The sequence below is a fragment of the Moschus berezovskii genome, chromosome 7 (assembly GCF_049115385.1).
Source record: "Moschus berezovskii isolate FMDL1 chromosome 7, NW_MosBer_1.0, whole genome shotgun sequence".
NCBI classification, from domain to species: Eukaryota; Metazoa; Chordata; class Mammalia; order Artiodactyla; family Moschidae; genus Moschus; species Moschus berezovskii.
In genome coordinates, this window is record NC_142466.1 from 109512918 (window position 1) to 109528465 (window position 15548).

At 44.7% G+C, this 15548-nt stretch overlaps 1 pseudogene; it reads left to right on the forward strand.

The window, feature by feature from the left end:
• Nucleotides 1-11758: 11758 nt before the first annotated feature.
• LOC129557064 (ribonucleoside-diphosphate reductase subunit M2 pseudogene) lies at nucleotides 11759-12926 on the forward strand (annotated as a pseudogene).
• The last annotated feature ends 2622 nt before the right edge of the window (nucleotides 12927-15548 follow it).

Here is a 15548-nt window from a genome sequence, read left to right on the forward strand (position 1 = left end):
CTGAAATTTGGCAACTTCATCTCTTTTCGATCTACTTAGTGACCTTAAATTTCTCAAAACACATACTCTAGAAAAATAGTGGAGGCTTGAAAGGGTTGCCTTGTGGAACCAGATTTAACTGAGGATCAGGCTTAGAATCCAAAATCCAGTTACATGTGGCAGAAATGGAGTCTAACCAAGGAATGGGGCGGTGGGGACTCTGTGTCTCAGTGGAATTTGGTGAGTCACTTCATTTTGATAGCCTCAGAAACAAAGAAACTGTCTCGGCCAAAGATAATGGTAGCTATCACAAAGCATTAACACAGAGTTGGTTAAGATGGGGTTGGATTAAAATATTAATAAAATCTTTGAAGTGTGGTGTCTGATATTCCGTACATTTAAATTCCTTTTCCTTGTTCTCTGAACTCAACCCCTGTAGTCTTTCCTTTCCACACAATGAGTAAGGAAGTGTGTAATCACTGTGTACACCTCACCATTCTTAGGTCCCATAAGGTAAATAGAGAAATACAAGATGCCATCCTTCCTTTAAACAAGTTTCAATCAAGGTGGGGAAATGCTTCCCGTACTCAATAAGAACTTAATCCTACAAGCATGAAAATAACTGAATGGGACCAAGTCCAGACCACTATTGGTCAGCAAAGGGGTGATGGTAGGAGGTAGTATCATGCAGATAGTGCCTAAGGGGACTTCCCTGGTGGTCCAGTGCTTAAGAATCTGCCTTCCAATGCAGGGGATGCGGTTTGACCCCTGGTCGGGAAACTAAGATCCCATATGCCACAAAGCAACTAAGCCCATGAGTGACAACTGCTGAGTCCATGTGCCTTAACCATAGGGCGGCAGCTAAGACCAGATGCAGCCAAAGATAAAGAATTTTTTTTTTAAAGAAAGGGCCTCTTCAACTGGCAGGGCAACATCTGCAACATCAGCTGCTGTGTGGGTCTGTGCCTGGTGCCCGGCAAGTTGCAGAAGCAGCGCAACACCAATGTCAAGAACAGCCGCCTCCCCGTGTTCAGCGAGGACTTCTTTGACGGCCTGGGGCCAGTCAGTGTGAGGAAGCTGGCGTTCAGGATCCAGGTGGTGAACAAGGGCAGCAGTCTCCAGCGGGACACGTTGCTGGGGAAGAAGGAGCTGCCCCTGACCTCCCCCGCTGCACTTCTTGTAGAGGGCCCGCTTCCCTCCAGATCCTGCAGGGAAGCCCTGATGCTGAGGCTCTTGTTGGGGGTGTCCTGGGTCATACTCTTTTCCAGGGGTCACTTTTAATGGAAGAGAAGAAAGGGGGCTGCTGGGGAAAAGGAAGGGCCGGCTTGCCGGGCTGAATCCCTCTGGACCCCAAGTTCCTTGCCCCCACCACCACTGCTCACCCCTTCCGGAGTTCTCGAACCTGGGCCAGGAGGCAGCAGAGTCCGATCGCACACCCAGAGGCTGCCTGTTCTGGGGCCCAGTCAGGTCTTCTCTGCGGCGCTGCGAGTATCCTCCGCCAGACGCTCCCCAGGGAGCGGTGCTAGGTCCACGTTCTGCCCGCGGTGCCCCATGGGGCTGCGGGAGGACCCCCACTCCAGGGTTAAGCAGTCTCTGGGCAGCCCTCAGCCCTCCCAGGCTTCGGAGGTGAGAGCCACTCAGAAGCAGGAGGGTGCCACGTCTGAGCCGCCTGGAGGCAGCCTAGGAGGAAGTCCCGGAGGATGAGAACGGGGGTTTGATGGCTCTGCCCCTGAGTGAGGCAGCTCTTCTGTTTTCCTCCAATGCCCTCTTTTCTGGGGGCCCTGAGGCCCCGCTGGGCATCCAGGCCCTCCTCCTCTGGAAGGCTGGCTCAGATGGTGCCCAGAGAGTGGCACTAGCTCATGGGCCCTGCTCCTCCCTGTCCCCGCCTGCTCCTGAGCATCCAGCACCCACCTTGGCAGCTGAACCCAGGAAGTGCTGCTCAGGGACTGCCAGCCTCAGCTTTTACTCCAGCTGTGTGCGTAGGTTTGGGCTAGGCTGGATGGGACAAGGGGTGCTCGTCCATCTGCTTGTGGCTTTTCAGGCTGCTAAGACAGCTGCATGGGCTTACCTGTCAGGTCAGTGCGTAATTGATTTTTGTGGTGGTTTCCGGCTCAGCCGGAAGGACAGGGAAGCCTGGCTACTGCTGCCATGGGGTCACAAAGAGTCAGAAATGACTGGGCAACTGAACAACAACAACTGGCCCAGCCGGACACAAACAACACAGTCTAAAGCAGGTCCAGGCCAGGCCAGCTCTTCCCTTCGGCTCTCTTGAGCTGCCTGCAGGGTGAGGATGGACCATGCTGGTCTGTGGGGATCCTGGGGTGCCCCCTAGTCCAGAGGGTGTCCCTCCCAGCTCTGGGTTTCCAGATCACACATGGGGGAGGAGCACGCGTTACCTTTGGCACACCTGGTGAGACATACCCATGCCCTGGGACCACGTGGGCGAGGCCTGTGGGCGGAGAAGGTAGACAGAGAGCCCCACATGGACTCAGATGCTCGCTGGGGCTTCCCACCCCCTTTACTAACCCGGATAACTCTCCTGAAAGCTCTGCTTTCCCTCTGGGGACCCCCATGTTCTAGACCCCCACACTGTTTGATATCTCTGTTTGAAGTTGATTGTGTGTACATCTTGAAGACATCCTCTCCCCAAGTGTATGTTTATAAATTCTGTTTTTAGTGCAATAAAGGTGTTTTGGGGTGCAGGGGTGGACCTCTGCTGGCTTTGCTGTTTAATAATAAGAGAGAGGGGAAAAAAAGTGACTAAGAACACAGGCTTTGGCATCATGGAGACTTGAGCTTCCTTGCTATCTCTGCCATTTTGAAGCTATGAGGACAGATTTAAGATCTGTGAGCGTTATCCTCTGAGCGTTAGCAGGATAATTACACCTGCCTATGGTCGCTGCGAAGAGTTGACTCACTGGAGAAGACTCTGCTGCTGGGAGGGATTAGGGGCAGGAGGAGAAGGGGACGACAGAGAATGAGATGGCTGAATGGCATTACCGACTCGATGGACATGAGTTTGAGTGAACTCCGGGAGTTGGTGATGGACAGGGAGGCCTGGCGTGCTGTGATTCATGGGATTGCAAAGAGTCGGACACGACTGAGCGACTGAACTGAACTGAACTGAACTGATGGTCGCTGTAGGCTTCCCAGGTGGCGCTAGTGGTAAAGAACCAATGACATACCCATGCCAATGCAGGAGACATAAGAGACCAGGGTTCAATCCCTGGGTCAGGAAGATCCCCTAGAGGACCGCATGGCAACCCACTCTGGGATTCTTGCCTGGAGAATCCCACGGACTGGAATCCCATGGAATCCCAGAGGAACCTGGCAGGCTACAGTCCATAGGGTGGCACTGAAGCAACTCAGCAAATTCGCACGCATGGGTCACTGCAGGGATTCAATGGGACGCTTTGTGTGGAACCCTGGAAAGCATGTCCAGCACACATTGGGCTGGTGAGATCCGAGACTTGTTCCAGGAGACAGCAGGACTTGGGGTGGGTCTTGTAAGTTAGGGAGGAAATGGACATGTGCAGAGCATGTGGGAAGAGCCTGGCAGGTGAAAGGACCATATTGTGTTAGGATCCTGACCCCATAGCTGGGGCTTGTTAAAAGCTGTGGCTTATTCTGCCTCGCTTTAATGTCCCCTTGTGAGTATTAGTGTGAATGAGTGTTCAGTCATGTCTGACTCTGTGTGAGCCCATGGCCTGCACCCCATCTGAAGGAAAGTTACACAGCTCAAAATAGCCTGGAGTTAAAACTCCCCTCCAGGTCCTCCCCACCATTCTATGCAAAACAAAGAACTCTCTCACCCGAAGGAAAAAAATGGACATTAAGTCTGATTATGCCCAGCTCTCAGCTGGTCCAGCCTCTGACCCATCTCCAGAATTCCTTGCCGTTTAAGAGATAACTAACCCAAACAACCCTGGAGAAGAACAGGCCCCCTTAAGACAGTAGATTTCCACACACATGCCTGTATATACTTACTCTTCTTGGGTTAGTGCAGCAGCTCGCTAATCTGACTGCTGCCCCTTCTCACCTCATTAAAGGTGATCTGTTCCTGTAGACTGCCAGTCTCGTTCTTTTTCTGAACCTCACCTTCTCTAACTCCCTTACCCTACACTGTTGGGCTCCTCTGTCCAAGGGATCTCCCAGGCAAAAATACTGGAGTGGGTTACCATTTCCTTCCCCAGGGACTGAACGCGTGTCTTCTACATTGGCAGGCAGATTCTTCACTGCTGAGCCAATGCGGAAACCCAATAGTCCCTTCTGCACGCCTGAGAGAGTGACTGGCGTCATGGGAGGAGCTGGCACAAGGCAGTGGACCTAGGAATTGTGGCATTCCGTCTATGGCCTGCTTCAAGAAGTTTTCCCAGGGACTTCCCTGGTGGTCCAGTGGTTAAGACTTTGCCTTCCAACGCAGGGGACATCGTTCCCCTGGCCTGGGAGCTAGGATCCCACATGTCTTGTGGCCAAAAAGCCAAAAATAAAAAGGAAGAAATATAGCTACAGATTTAATAAAGACTATAAAAATGGTCAATATTTTTTAAAAAATCATCCCAGGTCCTTGTGTGACTGTTACTAGCTCATGCTTAACTGATATTCAGCCACTGCTTTTTTGTCATCATGGGCTGATTGCAAGTTTTCCAGTCCCTGAGATGGAAGAATTGAATTTGACAATAGTAACAAAGGCTGTGTACTTTACTCCCCGGTTTTGATTCCTCCCAAGAAGAGATGGCAGCCTATGAGCAACCAGGTTTGCACAATGAACCCCACTCCTCCTGGGCTGTGGTGGCTGAGGGGAGCGTCAGCTACCACCACTTCACACAAGATCACCATTGCATCCACCACCATTCCCAACCCTTAGAGCTCCACACTGTAATTTTTCGCTGCTGGTGGAGATGTCTTTCCTGTTCTGCTTTGTACCTACCATAGCACCTGATACATATAGTATCACCTCTGGAATGACTGAACCTTAAATCCTGTCTGAAAAGCAGGATGTGCTTTTAAGCTCAGGACTGAGCACTAGAACGTGCTCAGTCGCTCAGTTGTGTCTGACTCTTTGCAACCCCATGGACTCTAGCCCACCAGGCGCCTCTGCCCATGGGATTTTCCAGGCAAGAATACTGGAGTGGGGTGCCATTTCCTACTCCAGGGGATATCCTGGCTCAGGGACCAAATCTGCATCTCTTGCGTCTCCTGCTTTGGCAGGAGGATTCTTTACCACTAGTGAAACCTGGGAAGCCCAGAAAGCACCAGGGATTTTGTTTTGAGAAATAACCTTGTAGAGAATCCTTTTGTAAATAAGAAAATTATCTTGGGGGCAGTGACTTCATTGTTAGCTCCTGGCACACAGGAGTGGAGAGAGGGCATAGGATTGACATCTATGATCAAAGGCCTGTGTTGTAGGTGATCTTATCTTTTGATACTAAGATCTGAGTTGACTGTTCCCCACTCTGGTTATTCACTTCCATTTCAGATCTACCACATTTTTGGTGGTTGGCTCAAGCACTGCCAGGACAGCCTGTATTCACTGAGATAGTAAGGTCAAAGCTGAAAACATACCAAGGTATGATGCAATTCAGCTAGGTGCTTGGTGAAAGAAGACCCAGCCAAAACCAAAGCTGAACTAATATCAAATCAGTCAAGAGTGATGCTTGGCTTACAATAGGATTCCCTTAAATAATATTCCTGTATTGCCTTTAAATATTGGTGGTAGAAGTTGTAAATTAAAATACGAAACACTATTACAACTTGTAGGTGAGCAATAAATCTCACAGTCGAGTGAATTATTGACCTTTTACTATGGAAAGTAGGAAGGGGTAGAGAGATGGGGAAAGATGACCAAAAAACTAAAATAGAAGAGTAACAACCACTGATGTTAGCATCTCTCAGAAGATGATGTAAGCACATGGCATAAGGATTCATTTTACAAAAGTTTACCTGGCCATCCATCAATGGTGAACACATATAGTATATAATGCAAAATATACAGGGTAAGTATTTGATGGAGAGTAATTCTGTCTAAAGCAAGCTGCTTTAGAAGACGTGCTACTAAAGGATTTTTGAAAAATAATGACTCAGACTCTGAAAAGAATAGATTTGTATATATACATGTATAACTGAACCATTTTGCTATACTCCTGAGACTAACACAACACTGCAAATCAGCTGTGTGCACGTGCGCTAAGTCACTTCAGTCACGTCCAGCTCTTTTTGACCCTACGGACCGTAGCCTGCCAGACCCCTCTGTCCACAGGATTCTTAACTCACTTCGATTAATAAATAAAGGGAAAAATAATTAAGAGCAGAAACTGACCAGATCATACACACAAAAAATAATGATGCCACCTCATTCCCTCTCCTCAAACATCTACCAATCATTTAGGAAGAGAGAGGTAATATTTAATCACATTCCCTCAGTTCAAACATGTCATTGACACCTGAATCCAAACTACTATATTACAGTCAAGTTCCACCTGTTATATTTAAGGTGATTAGAATTAAACAAACTTTGGAACAACCTGGTAATCAAATAAAGATGGGTGTTCAAAAACATATTTGTTCAAACATGGGATTGTGCCATAATCCACTTACCAAGGCAGGTAGTTACAATGGAAATATATTTTGCAGCAGTACAAAAACCATCTGTCCAGGAGCAGATATTAAAGGATGGTATTTTGCTGTCATAAATAGAGTAAATATCAATGAGTATTAGACAAGTGCTTTATAAGTATTATTTCATAGAATCTTCATAATAGATCAGTACAATAAGTATTATTATCCTGTTTATAAAGGTATAAACTAAGACTCAAAGAGGTTAAGTTTACTTACCAAGATCACACAGCGAGCAAGTGGGAGAAGCCATATTGGAACCCAAGCCTGTCTGATCCCAGAGCTCCTGCGCTGGCTGACTCCACGACACGGATTGAGGCTTGATGTTTCTGACACAGAAGACAGATGGAGCAGGAATAAGTAGGCCCCCAGGGGTGTCTGCCCGGTAGTTACTACTGAAGAAGTTGCACGTACATTTCCCCAAAATGTGACACTAGGGACATAGCTGAGGGTCAGATCAAGTGAAGGGCAAGGAGCAGCCCTCTCGGTCAACAAATATTTGACGGGTGAATGGATCATTTGAGGGGTACTGCTCGTCTAATGGGGCTTCCCAGGTGCTCAGTGGTAAAGAACCCACTTGCCAATGCAGGAGATGCAGGAGACACAGGTTCATCCCCTGGGTCGGGAAGATCCCCTGGAGGAGGGAATGGCAACCCACTCCAGTATTCTTGCCTGGAGAATTCCATGGACAGAGGAGCCTGGTGAGCTATAGTCCATTGGGTTGCAAAGAGTCAGACATGACTGAGTGACTAAGCGTGAACACAAGCATTTCTAACAAGGAATTAGGGGATGCTTCCATACCCAAAAAGGCAAAAACTATGCCCTTCCATTTGTGGCCACAAGTACTGGTCACCAAGCACATTAAGACTTCCTCACCCAACGCTAAAATATAGAGCATTTTATAAGTGACTCTCGGGAAGGGTGATGGTCTACTAGGAGGATGAGAAATGACTAGCCTAAGTCATGATTCAGCGTGGGTAAGGGGTTTATGGAGTCCATATATGACCAGATAACAGTCCATCCGTAACAGGCAACTTGACTGAAACTAACCAGCAGACTGGAAATGGACATAGTGACCTTGTCCTCAGTCACACTCTTAATTAATTGAACAAATCACTTATTGAGACAGACAATAGAAACATTCAAGTCATGTTATGTAATAGCAAAACACAGTGCTGAAAGGAATAGCAAGAAATAATGCTTATTTGATTCATGAGCCAGACTGGAAGTACTCCTTGGTCTTGAGCATCCAGGGTGATTATATATTCTGCTGGTAGTGGCTCAAATCCAGTTTTAAAATATCCACTCCCTTCACTGATGAAAGGTTTCTTGGAGCTAACAGCATCCCATCTGTGTCATCTGAGCCCTCCAAAAAACAGATGCTGTGATAGATTTAGGAGGGTAAAAGGCTTCCTGGGATTAACACTTGTGAAAGGAAAAAGAAGGAAATAGGATTAGGGAAGGGGAGCTGCCAGACCATGACTTCGATTTGGCAAAGTCTCTGTCAGCCCAGCAAGGAGCTCTAAGCATGTGAGAAGAGGCCTATGTTAGGCAGAAATGGATGGGACCTTGTGTCACAGTCTTGCACAGTCACTGGATGGGGCCACCCCAAGAAGACCACCGTCTCAGCTCAAGAGTTGAGGCCAATCGGAACCAGGTAACAGTGGAGGCTGTGGGTTAACCCCCGGCCTCACAGCTGCACAATGAGCCCTTTCTTGAAGAGGGAATCTGAGCAATGTATCTCAATGTCTGACACACCATCCTAATATCCAGAAAGAGGTAGTCCCTGCAAAAGGGATCCAGAGTTCTCTTCCCACATGGGGCAGGGGTAGAGGCAGAAACCCTTTCCTTCCCTTCTAATTTGAAATTTCTAGCACAACATGAGGGTTCCCTGTGGGTAAGAAAACCAAGGATACCAGTGATTGTTGCCTCCAGATTCAAAATTATCAAGATTTCATTATCAGATTATCAAAATTCAGCAAGTACTTCCTGCACGTGAGTCCAGGTTACCCAGTAATCCATCTGGGAATCTCTTAAGCATATCATGTGACCAGTTTATTCCATTGATACTGACACCACCAGGCTTGGGATGGGATGAAGACAGTTTGGGCAGCGGGAAGAATAATCATAAGTCTTGGACTATGGATCCTTCGGGAAAGGGTCAAGGAGTTCTGAAGATAAAAAAATCATTCATGGAACAATTTTGCCATAGGCCAGACCTAATTTGAAAATATGAAAATCTGTTTCATATCATCAATGTAAGGATCTGAAGAAATTATTTATGTAAAGAGCTTGGCATGTACACAGCTACAGGTAAAGGAATGAAATAAGATCATTCTTTAACACCATACACAAAAATAAACCCAAAATGGATTAAAGATCTAAATGTAAGACTGGATACTATAAAACTCGTAGAGGAAAAGCAGAACATCCTTTGACATAGATTGCATCAATACCTTTTTTGATCCACTTTCTAGAGTAATGAAAATAAAAACAAAAATAAACAAATGGGACCAAATTAAGCATGAAATCTTTTGCATAGCAAAGGAAACTATAAACAAAATGAAAAGACAACCCACAGAATGGGAGAAGATATTTGCAAACCATGGGATCAACAAGGGACTACTCTCTCAAATATACAAACAGCTCACGCAGCTCAGTATCAAAAAAGTAAACAACCTAATAAAGAACATAGGCAGAAGGTCTAAATAGACATTTTCCAAAGAAGATATACAGATGGCCAACAGGCACATGAAAAGATTAATATTGCTAATTATTAGAGAAAGGCAAATCAAAACTACAATGAAGTATCACCTCACACCAGTCAGAATGGCCATCATCAAAAAATCTACAACTAACAAATGCTGGAGAGGGTGTGGAGAAAATGGAACCTTCCTACACTTTTGGTGGTAATGTAAATTGGTACAGGCACTATGGAGAACAGTATGGAGGTTCTTTAAAAAATAAAAAATAGAGCTACCATATGATCCATTAATCCCACTCCTGGGCATATATCCAGAGAAAACCACACTTTGAAAAGCTACATGCATCCTAATGTTCACTGCATCACTATTTACAATTGCCAGGACATGGAAACGACCGAAATTTCCATCTACAGATGAATGGATAAAAGAAGCTGTGGTACATATATACAATACAGCCATAAAAAATAATAAAATGATGCCATTTGCAGCAACAGAGATGAACCTAGAGTTTATCATACTAAGTCAAGTCAGTCAGAAAGAGAAAGGCAAACATCATCTGATATCATTTCCATGTGGGATCTAAAAAATGATACAACTGAACTTATTTATAAAACAGAAACAGACTCACACACTTAGAAAACAAACTTATGGTTATCAAAGGGGAAAAGCGGGGAGGAGGGATAAATTAGGAAGTGGGATTAACATATACACACTACTACATATAAAACAGATAATCAACAAGAACCTATTCTACAGCACAGGGAATGCTACTCAATATTCTGCAATAAACCATATGGGGAAAGAACCTGGAAAAGAATAGATATATGTGTATGTATAACTGAATCACTTTGTTGTATACCTGAAACAAACGACACTGTAATTACATCAACAGTACTCCAATAGAAAATTTTTAAAAATTTTAAAAGAGCCTGCCATAATGCCTGGCACATAGTAAGTGGTCAGTTAAGTGAAGCTAATCATAGTCTGTTCTTTTGATCAACTTAGTCATTCAACAAACAGTCACTGTTGACTTAATATGTCCAAACTCTGAGAGCACACTGCTGACAAAAATAGCTGAAATTCCTGCCCTTACTGAGCTTCTACAATGGTCTATTTCTTTTTAATCTTCATATTCTGGATCCTATAAGGTCAGGAGCATGACCTGAGGAAGAAGACCAAACTAGGTGCCTCTCCTTTCATTGTAGCCTCTACAAAACCCCTTGACTTTTTTCTTCTTTTCTTCATGCTGTACTCCCTTCTAGAAAGCCCTCCCTTCTCTGCCTTTTCAAATATTATCCTTCCCCCAAGGCCAAGAATTCAAGGGTTCCTTTGATTCCCCAGGGCTCACTCTTCTCATCCTTTGTATGTTCCCATAGCACAGGGGGTGCTAGCGGTAAAGAACCTGCCAGTCAATGCAGGAGACATAAGAGACCTTGCTTCGGTCCCTGGGTTGGAAAGATCCCCTGGAGGGGGAAATGGGACCCACTCCATTATTCTTGTCTGGGGAATCCCATGGACAGAAGAGCCTGGAGGGCTGCTGTCCATGGGGTCACTAAGAGTTAGACATGACTGAAGCGACTCAGCACACATAGTACCTAGAGTTTTACATTACGGCAGTCAATCACACATTGGTCCAAGCTGCTGTCTAAATACAATTCCAAAAGAGCTTAAAAAAAAGAAAAAACAACTCTCACACAACTATATAGTGAGCCTGTGTCAAAGATTTAATATTAAACCATTACTGAAGGAACCAAAAGAATGACAGCTGATTCAAAGGAGGTTATGAGAAGCTGATATACATATAATTCATGCAAGAAAAACCATTGGAATAAAATTGCTAAATTAGACACATGTGGTTAATGTCCTACAGGGCAATAAATCCACAACCTTTGTGGCCATTGTCTCAACTGGACAGAGCATTTACATATTTACCAGACAAAAATAATCCGCACCTTCTCAATTTTATATCGGAAAAGGCGATGGCAACCCACTCCAGTGTTCTTGCCTGGAGAATCCCATGGACAGAGGAGCCTGGTGGGCTGCAGTCCATGGGGTCTCGAAGAGTCGGACACGACTGAGCGACTTCCCTTTCACTTTTCACTTTCATGCATTGGAGAAGGAATGGAGAATCCCAGGGACAGGGGAGCCTGGTGGGCTGCCATCTATGGGGTCGTACAGAGTCGGCCACGACCGAAGTGACTCAGCAGCAGCAGCAGCAGCAATTTTATATTAATTAATCTCTAAATTCATAGTCTGGCCTGTAAACAACAGCAAATAGTAAATGAAGCACAGTCACACTTGCCAAGAGAACCAGAGGATCCCAGGAGGGCTTATTAGGTAGTCTTCTTGTATGACTTTGAAAGAACACATGGTTATCTTTCACCTTTTTTCAATTTCTGGATAATTTTTTAAAACACAAGTTTTTGGCTCTCGGGACTCGCGCGCAACCCCGTCGCACTGACCTTGTCGCCACCATGCTCTCCGTCCGCGCCCCGCTCGCCACCATCGCTGACCCGCAGCAGCCGCTCTCGCCCCTGAAGGGACTCAGCCTAGCGGACACCCTTCCCTCAGCGGGACTGCGTGCTGGCCAGCAAGACCGCGAGGAGGATCTTCCAGGAGCCCTCTGAGCCGAACCCTAAGCTATCTGTCCCCAGTGTGGAGGACGAACCACTTCTGAGAGAAAATCCCCGCCGTTTTGTCATTTTTCCTATCGAATACCATGATATTTGGCAGATGTATAAGAAAGCTGAGGCTTCCTTTTGGACAGCTGAGGAGGTGGACCTTTCCAAGGACATTCAGCACTGGGAAGCCCTGAAGCCTGAGGAGAGAGATTTTATTTCCCATGTGCTGGCTTTCTTTGCAGCAAGTGATGGCATAGTAAATGAAAACCTGGTGGAGCGGTTTAGCCAAGAAGTTCAGATTACCGAAGCCCGTTGTTTCTATGGCTTCCAAATTGCCATGGAAAACATACATTCTGAAATGCATAGTCTCCTCATTGACACTTACATTAAAGATTCCAAAGAAAGGGAATTTCTCTTCAACGCCATTGAGATGATGCCTTGTGTGAAGAAGAAGGCAGATTGGGCCTTGCGCTGGACTGGGGACAAAGAAGCTACATATGGAGAACGTGTGGTAGCCTTTGCTGCAGCGGAAGGCATCTTCTTTTCCGGTTCTTCTGCATCGATATTCTGGCTCAGGAAACGAGGACTAATGCCTGGCCTCACGTTTTCCAATGAGCTTATTAGCAGAGACGAGGGTTTGAACTGTGACTTTGCCTGCCTGATGTTCAAACACCTGTTGCACAAACCTTCAGAACAGAGAGTAAAAGAAATAATCGTCAATGCAGTTAGGATAGAACAGGAGTTCCTCATAGAGGCCCTGCCTGTGAAGCTCATTGGGATGAATTGCACTTTGATGAAGCAGTACATCGAGTTCGTGGCAGATAGACTTATGCTGGAGCTGGGCTTTAGCAAGGTTTTCAGAGTAGAAAATCCATTTGACTTTATGGAAAATATTTCACTGGAGGGGAAGACTAACTTCTTTGAGAAGAGAGTAGGCGAGTATCAGAGGATGGGAGTGATGTCAAGTCCGACAGAGAATTCCTTTACCTAGGATGCTGACTTCTAAGTGACCTGAAGATGTGCTCTTACCTTGCTGATTTTTTTTTTTACCTTCTCATCAAAAAAGAAAAAAAATCAGCTACTTGAACCATATAAACGAGCTACCCCATGAATTGTCCATCATGTTCACTAATGGCATCTTTAGCACTGTGTAGCAATGGCAAGTCACTCCAGTACTCTTGCCTAGAAAATCCCATGGACAGAGGAGCCTGATAGGCTGCAGTCCATGGGGTTGCTACAAGTCAGACATGGCTAAGCAACTACACTTTCACTTTTCACTTTCACAATTGGAGAAGGAAATGGCAACCCACTCCAGTGTTCTTGCCTGGAGAATCCCAGGGACGGGGGAGCCTGGTGGGCTGCCGTCTATGGGGTCACACAGAGTCGGACACGACTGAAGTGACTTAGCAGCAGCAGTTACCTCAAAATCAATCCTGTTAATGGTAGTGGAGTCACCTAGATGGAAAGCAGTCAAAAGCTACTCGGGTTCTTGAAAGATCTTGTCCATGTTTGGCTTTTGCAAGCAGGCTAGCTGAACAGGACTTACTTTGGGTCTTAGGAGCTGCTTTCTCGGACTCCAAGTGTAGGGACTCGAGCGAGTTTGATCCGGAAAGATTAAAGAGTAACCGCCACAAAGCTGCAGGAAGAACATCAGACTCACTGCTTCTGAGCAGATTTTAAAGTTTACTTATGATTTGTATATAAAACTGGCACTTTACACACAAATAAACATAGTTGGAACTGTCAGGGTAAAGGCTTGATTTTACCTAAACTTGTTGGTTTCTGCACCAAATGCAAAAGTATTCTATTTACCAGTAGTGGGAGCCAATTCAAGATTTACTAGGCGACCAGAGTAGGTTAAGCCTATGTAAACTAAGCATGTTATTTTTCTTCTTTTGTTGAATGAATTGAATTGAAGCGCTTTTTGACTCAATCCTATGCATGCCTAGGTATTAGTATCAGCCATATGGTGCCCTCTAGAACACAAGTTGGTGTCCTGTTCTAGAGCCCAGGTTGAGTATCTCAGGATAAGAGATGAGAGATCTCTAGGAACTACAGTTCAGATCCAGGCTCACTGTAGGTAACCTGGGTGTGTGGGAGGGGCTGTATCATTTAGTTTCTCAAATTTTATTTTCCTCAACTTCAAGTTAGTATGAAAGATCCTTGAAGAGTCTTCTTAGCAGGGATCCAAGATATAATATTAACATTGTAAGTTGGTTTTGAAATCACCCTTGAACAAAAGGACCCACCTATATAAGATCTTTCTCCTATTAAGTGGTAAAGGCAGGACTGAAATGTCCCCTCCTAAAAGTTGAGTGTTTAATTCTGATTTTGTGAAATTTGTAAGTAGGTACTATGACTTAACCATTTCTACTTTTAAGTTAGAAAAGTTTTCTACTATATGTTTTTTAAATATTATATCTGTAGTTTATACTTTGAAATAATTACCCAGTATTATTTTCAGTTCATAATTGGGTAGTTACCATTCAGTGCAATGACTTCCAGGATTTGCCTAAACCTTAGCATCAACTGCTAGATTCTTAAACTGCAGTAGAAAACTAGTGTTATGTGAATAATTAATACACGTTCACTCAAATATTAATTTCAGAAAAGAAAGTATAAACTTAATTGGTATATTTAACAGGGCTGGTTTGAATCAATCTGCCTTTTTATTCCTTCCTCCCTCCCAAAAAGGCAAGATGTAACATGGAAAGAAATAAGTCATCAATCTTTTGGCTGTTTGTTAACACATTGTGTTGTGTGTTGGCTGACCACTGGCCTGTCCTATTGTCAGTTTTCTTCACTGTATAAATGGTAAAATAGTCGATTTAAAATTTTCTGTAATATGGGATCCTTCTCTGTCTTTTAAATTATTGTTGTAAAGTTAATCCAGATTCTGTGGTCCTTAAACTTAGGCAACACAAAAATAAACACTAGCTGGCATGGTCAGGTCCAGGTGGAAGTTGGAAGCAAATTTTAGGATTCTACCTCCCATTAGCTGTGCGATACAAGCGTTAACTTCCACCAACTAGGATCCGGTTTCTTCATCTGTTTAAAGGGAAACAGATTTTGTCTAAAACATCTCAAAATCCTAATATTGAGTACTGCACAAGTGTTCAGTGATTTCAATAAAACTGTTCTTGTGTCAAAAAAAAAAAACCCACAAGTTTTTATGGTTACACATACATTGGAAAGGTAATTGTGAAAAGATAATGATTCTGGAGTCAGGAAAACCCAAGTTCAAATTATGCCTCCACAAGTTGTTGTTGCAGAGATAATGTAAAAAGGCTGAGAAAGTGCTAGAATGCAATAGGTTCCCAGTAAATATTAGCTCTTTCACTTTCTTTCTCTCCTCTTTTGTGAAGAGAGATCAAATTTTGTTTTTATAGTGTTCTCTCTGTTGTCCCCAGCCCCAGCCAGGTTCTGGTAGAATGCCTGAGCTTTGGGTAATTGATTTTCAACAAATCTCCTCTGATTGTCTTCTATATGTCTTGTCTATGATTTAGGCAAGTTCCTTCCCTTCTCGAGGCCTCAACTGATAAAAATGAGAGGACTTAATGGTTCTTAACTAAGGCCAGCACTAGTCCCAGGAGTGATTTTGGAAATGGGGAAGGGGATACAGCATTTT